Genomic DNA, 6,000 nt, shown 5'->3' on the forward strand with positions numbered 1-6,000 from the left:
CTGTCCTCAGCTGACCCCCACAATCCAAAGAAATACAGTTTCGATAAACTGGTGACTCCAAAGTCCCTGTGTGTGTGTGTGTGCGCTTGCCTGCAGTGAAATTAAAATTGACCAGAACAGTCTTAAAAGGGCTTATTTCAATTAATTTAATCAAAATTGTACGTACGTTTAGTCTCTTTGTGTGTTCTGTGTGTGTGCAATCCTAAACAAGAGTAATTAGGATTCAGAGCCTCAAGTACAACATTTAAATAGCCAGTAGAAAATAATAGCTTACTGTAAAAATGGGAACCATTTCTGCATTCAGACGGCTAAGCGAAGCCATAACTGTTTTGGATCTTGAGCTCTGAAATAGAGCAGTCTAAGTGTATGAAATTTACACCAAAGGTAGTCTATAACTTTCAGATCAAATCGTTACTCCATTTCTGACAAATTTATACGTAAATCAGAAGCAAAGTTAAATTACCTAAAGTTCTGTTTCTTGGGTTTTCCAATCGCCTAGAGGTATCCAAAAGTTTGCAGCTGCAATGCCTTTCTGTTGTTTTTATTTCCGTTGTTTTTATTTGTGATGTCCTTAATTAAAATAGATTTCATCATCCTCTAGAAATGTAAGAAAATTAGTGTTGGGAAAGCAAATATTTGGGAAAACTGAATATAAAATAAAAATATGTTAACGCAAAACGATAAAGTTTCACATGCACCACATTACCAAGCTCTATTTCGTAGGTTATCTTGTAAACGTGTTGGGTTAAGTAATTCCAAACACATTTTAGACAACATCAGTCAAGTGTGAAATGATAAGCAGCCAAAAGTGAAAACAAGAATATCTAGGTATGTCACTGTGCAGCATACCTGCTGCACCTCACACACTTTAAAAGTATTCAGATATTCATAAGGTATGTTAAGTGAGCTACTTTTAAAAATCACACACACACACACACACACACTAATATGAATATTCTTAAACAGCATACAATAGTGGGATAAATGAAGAAGAAGGGCTAAGCTCGTTTCAGATTCACACTCAATTCAGCCAGGTTTCTCTTTGAGGAAACTTGATCTCCCAGAAAGTATAAACAAGACAGCACTCATCTGCCAAAGAAGGGAAGGTACTTGATATGCTTACATTTCCCAGGAACACCACTGACAGTTTTGCTATTATTTTTCCCTTTGTGCTTGTAAAACTATAAGCCTGAGTGAACATATATTTTGTTCCAATATTTGTCATTTTGGGGGTGCGGTGGCGCAGTGGGTTGGACCGCAGTCCTCCTCTCCCGTGGGTCTGGGGTTTGAATCCTGCTTGGGGTGCCTTGCGATGGACTGGCGTCCTGTCCTGGGTGTGTCCCCTCCCCCTCCGGCCTTGCGCCCTGTGTTACCGGGTTAGGCTCTGGTTCCCCGTGACCCCGTATGGGACAAGCGGTTCTGAAAATGTGTGTGTGTGTGTGTTTGTCATTTTACCTGCAAAATCAAGTGCATTTATTTCTGTAACATTTTTAGTTTAACAAAATTTCTACTGGCACTGCACCTCATTTCAGGGCACAACTGACATGTAAAAAAACCACATTGACTTCCAGATGATCTTTTGTTACCTTTCAAATAACTCTATCTGTAATCTAGGTCTATTCAATTCAATGAATTCCCATATAGCATCCTTCACAGCGACTTAATATGAGTACTAAAGAATAAGATGGACGTCTGAGGATTAGTATGGAAGAAAAGCCAGAGAGCAACATAGGAAACAAAACTCCTAACACAAAGACAAGGGAAAAAACAGCACCAGCAGCTCTAATCACAGTATACTAACAAAAAGTCTACGCTTAAATGTTTTGACTGATGTGGCATCACCATCATTGGCTGGTAGGTTATGCCTCATCTCAAGGGTCCTATAACTGAAAGTTTTATCAGAAAAAGCTGATTTCTTTACACCAGTTATATCTAGAAACCCTGTCTCCTTTGATTGCTGACAACACTGTCTTGTACATACCAAAAAATTGTTATAAATAACAAAGGGCTGAACCATTTTCAGCCTTGTAAATAAACACAAAGTCACTGAAGTTGTTCCTGAACTTTACAGAAAGGCATTAAAATATTTAGTGTCCATCAGCCGTGCACACACACTTGGGCCAGTTTTTTTTGTATTGGGAAATGAAAGAAATACCGGAAATGTTGCAGCAGTCCTAAGACACTGGAAATATATCCTAGATGAGATTCACAGAGGTATGAAACGATGGACACGGATGAAAATGATAAGTAAATAACCAATTTTGCCGTGTCTCAACCTTTCCAGGTTCACTCCTGGGGAGAATGTTTTGGCAAGGGTTAGAGCGGTTTCCCTACAGTCTGAAGGGTCTCGGTTTACCTTCCACTGTTTGATTAGTACTCCTGCTGTAAAAATAGGTATATAATTGTTTTTATTCCGCATTCAGGTTATGTTGTCTTCAACTTCAAATGCAAACTCATAAACATTAACTGTCTTTGGAAACCTATGCAAATAGGAGAAACATGCAAACTCCACACAGAGTGAGATGGAGTCAAACCCACTTTTGACTCCATCTCACCCTGTGTGCAGTTTGCAATTGAGTCCGTTCCCTCCGGAAAGGTTTGCTCCCTTCTCCCACAGTCCGAAGACATGTTTCAGGTCAATTAGTGACTCTAAATTGTCCATAATGTGTGTGAAAGTGAGTGTGTTACATTGCCATGCTCTACACATGCGTGTTTAATTGAAGGGAATGCACCTTGGATTAAAAGTGGCAGGTAAAAACTATACAGTAATCAGTGTAAAAAAATCTAAATCACTAGTCCTATTCCAGCCAACGTTAAAAAAAAATCTACATCATAGGCCTATTATTGGAAGGACTTTTGGACGGCCGTGACTCGAGATCATAAAATCGGCAGCCAAAGACTTTACATTTACAAATAAAAATTCCACATTAGTGGAATTGAAACTACTGGCGTGTGAGGGGTACACGACTTTGAAAGTAAATTATGTTCCTAAGGGCACCTGAAATTTTGGCAGCTTGTCGCGCGTACATTCCTCAGGCCGCCGTTATCATAATCTTATCATAATCAGTAAAAGTAAACATTGCGAGCTCATCGCGGTCCCTGTGGGGCAGGTGTTCGGCAGCCAGGACGCGAGTCAACTCGCAAAGGTGATACCGCGTGAAATAGCCCGCAATCTACAGCAGACTTGATGCCCTCATGTTAACTTATGGATAAGAAAACAAAGGAATATATTACTACTGTTACGTGACACCCACGTCCAAAGCGACTTAGAGAGTTAAATTTATATAGTTGCATATTCTAATCATTCACGGTTGGAATCCTTATCGAGAACGCTGCGACAGGGTTGGTTCTGAAGGTGTCGACTCTAACCTCTCTGCCATCTACGGCCAATTCCAAAGACCTGCAGGCCAAGTACAGCATAAGTATAGTTAATTAATTTCCCTGTCAGGACGAAGTAAGTTTTGATAATGATGAAAACACCCAGGTTAGACTAATGGATCTGTGAAACCGGAAGTGCTGTATTTTGACTTTATCGCCTCTGTAAAAGTGCCCCATTGATAATTAATAGCAGTATAGTAATTATTTCGAAATGCCTCCTTATATCATGATTATGCAGCACGCTGTTAGACACATTTGCGCAAAGGCGAGCGTTCTTTTTCTCGACAAAACATCCCAACATTTGTGCGGAACCGCGCTCCTTCTCCGGCGATGCTTCCCGCGCGACTCCCGGAGCGTTTCGCGCCGGCGCAGCGCGCGCTTCCCCCCACCCCGCCAGTAACCTCGATCCCGAAAATCACACTTCACTTCACCCGACACACCCCGTTCAGCGCCTATTTCCACTTAACCGCGAACTTTTGGAATAACTGCGCTGCTAGTGGGGTTTAAATTAACAGCGTTTCCGCTACACGCTTATGCACAGCTTCTAACGTCCCGCAATTACTATCATTTTATTGGTAATTTATTAAAGCCCACAAACAAGGCTGTCGCGTCTGCCTTAATTCCCTTTAATATAATATGCATTTTACACAGGCTTTTTTTTTCGCCCCCCGTCTTATACACAGATTAGTATTTAATGCTGTTATTTTCGTCGTGTGTTTTTCATTCATTGTTAGCAGATATATACTGTATTTACAGAAGTAGTCACTTTTTGGGCAGAAGGACCCAGATTCAAAGCCCATTTCCAGCAGTAGTACCCTTGAGAAAGGCATTTTACCCTGCATTGATACAGCACACACCACCCAGCTGTATAAAAGAGTAAATCTTTGTAAGTGTAACATTCTAAGTGGCTCTGGAGAAGTGTCAGCAAAATTATTAAATGTAAATGTATTATACTCTACTTCTTCCTGATCGCAGTCTTGTACTATTGCAGGTTACAAGCCACCCAGACTGTTCACCTAAAGAAATAGCGAGCATGGCACAGCAGCCAGAGGTACACTGCTCCTAAATTTACTGAAATACAAAGAGAACATACAAAACGATGCTTTTATAACAAGAATTTACTAGATTGTATGACTAACCAGTTGCGTTGCAGAATAATGCAACGTATAATCCATCCAGTTTCAGAAACTGGTTGTCCTGATCAGGGTCCTGGTGATATGTTGCCTATCCTGGAATCACTGGGTGTCAGACTGAGGGGCGGCATAGACTGGACATGGACAGGATGCCAGTCCATTGCAGGGTAGCCACACATATACACTCCCCCATTCACACTCTGATGTCCATTTAAAGTCACCAATTCTCCTGAACTGCAGGTGTTTGGACTTTGGGAGGAAACCCTCACGGACACAGCGAGAACATGCAGACTGAGTGGGGATCGAACATGCTCTCCCGCACCACCCAGATGCTGTGAGGCAGCAGCGCCGCTTGCCGCACCACCATGTCACCCACAATGTAATGTAAAGGAAAAATTGAAAAGAATGTGGGGGGGCGCAGTGGCGCAGTGGGTTGGACTGGGTCCTGCTCTCCGGTGGGTCTGGGGTTCGATTCCCGCTTGGGGTGCCTTGCAACAGACTGGCGTCCCGTCCTGGGTGTGTCCCCTCCCCCTCTGGCCTTACGCCCTGAGTTACCGGGTAGGCTCAGGTTCCCCGTGACCCCGTATGGGACAAGCGGTTCAGAAAATGTGTGTGTGTGTGTGTGTGTGTGTGTGTGTGTGTGTGTGTGTGTGTGTGTGTGAGTGAGTGAAAAGAGTGTTCCCCCTTAGGGGGGTGTGGTGGGTTGGGCTGAGACCTGCTCAAACCCACTGCACCACCATACCACTGCGCTCCCCCCTTTAAACATTACACTGAAATTTAACTTTCCCCTCTTGCTCTGCACTGGTGGCTGCAGCAGCTCAAATCTCCATGACTTTCCACTAGAAGGTGTGAAACACTTCTGGAAAATAAGAGCTAGTTAATTGTCAAGATGCTGAGAGATGTTCTGCACTCCAGTCCCATGGGAAAGAGCTGGAAATAGTGCAAAATGCCCCAGTTTTATTGGGGAACATTTGAGCTAAAAACTGTAGCAATGAACTCATTTTTTAATTGTCCAATAACACGCATTTTAGTCTAGCTATTAAGAATAAGAATTTGCATTACATTTATTCATTAAGCCGATGCTCTTCTCCAATGCAACTTACAATGTTAACCTACTTACAATTTGCCCATTTACACATCTGGGTAATTTGTACTTTATCACTTCTGGGTAAGTACCTTGCTCAAGGGTACTGCATCAGGAGGTGTATGAATCCTTCAAGTTCAGAGGCAGCAGCTCTAACCACACCATCTACTGCCACTAAAATAAAGCTAGCCATGTGCAATATTCAGACAATATAGTGAAATGTCATAGTGCAGAGCATACTTCTTTCACATCACCTAACAAAATTAATCTTTTTATATTTTATATGCACCTACCTTTCAGCCACCCTCTTTTGGCTTTTGCTTTTAGTCACAGAGGAGCCCAGATTTCAGCAGCCTGCTCTCTGTTCTCCACAGTTAAGGACTCTGTGTGCTTATCTCAAGGTCA

Source organism: Scleropages formosus, chromosome 15, assembly GCF_900964775.1.
Source record: "Scleropages formosus chromosome 15, fSclFor1.1, whole genome shotgun sequence".
NCBI classification, from domain to species: Eukaryota; Metazoa; Chordata; class Actinopteri; order Osteoglossiformes; family Osteoglossidae; genus Scleropages; species Scleropages formosus.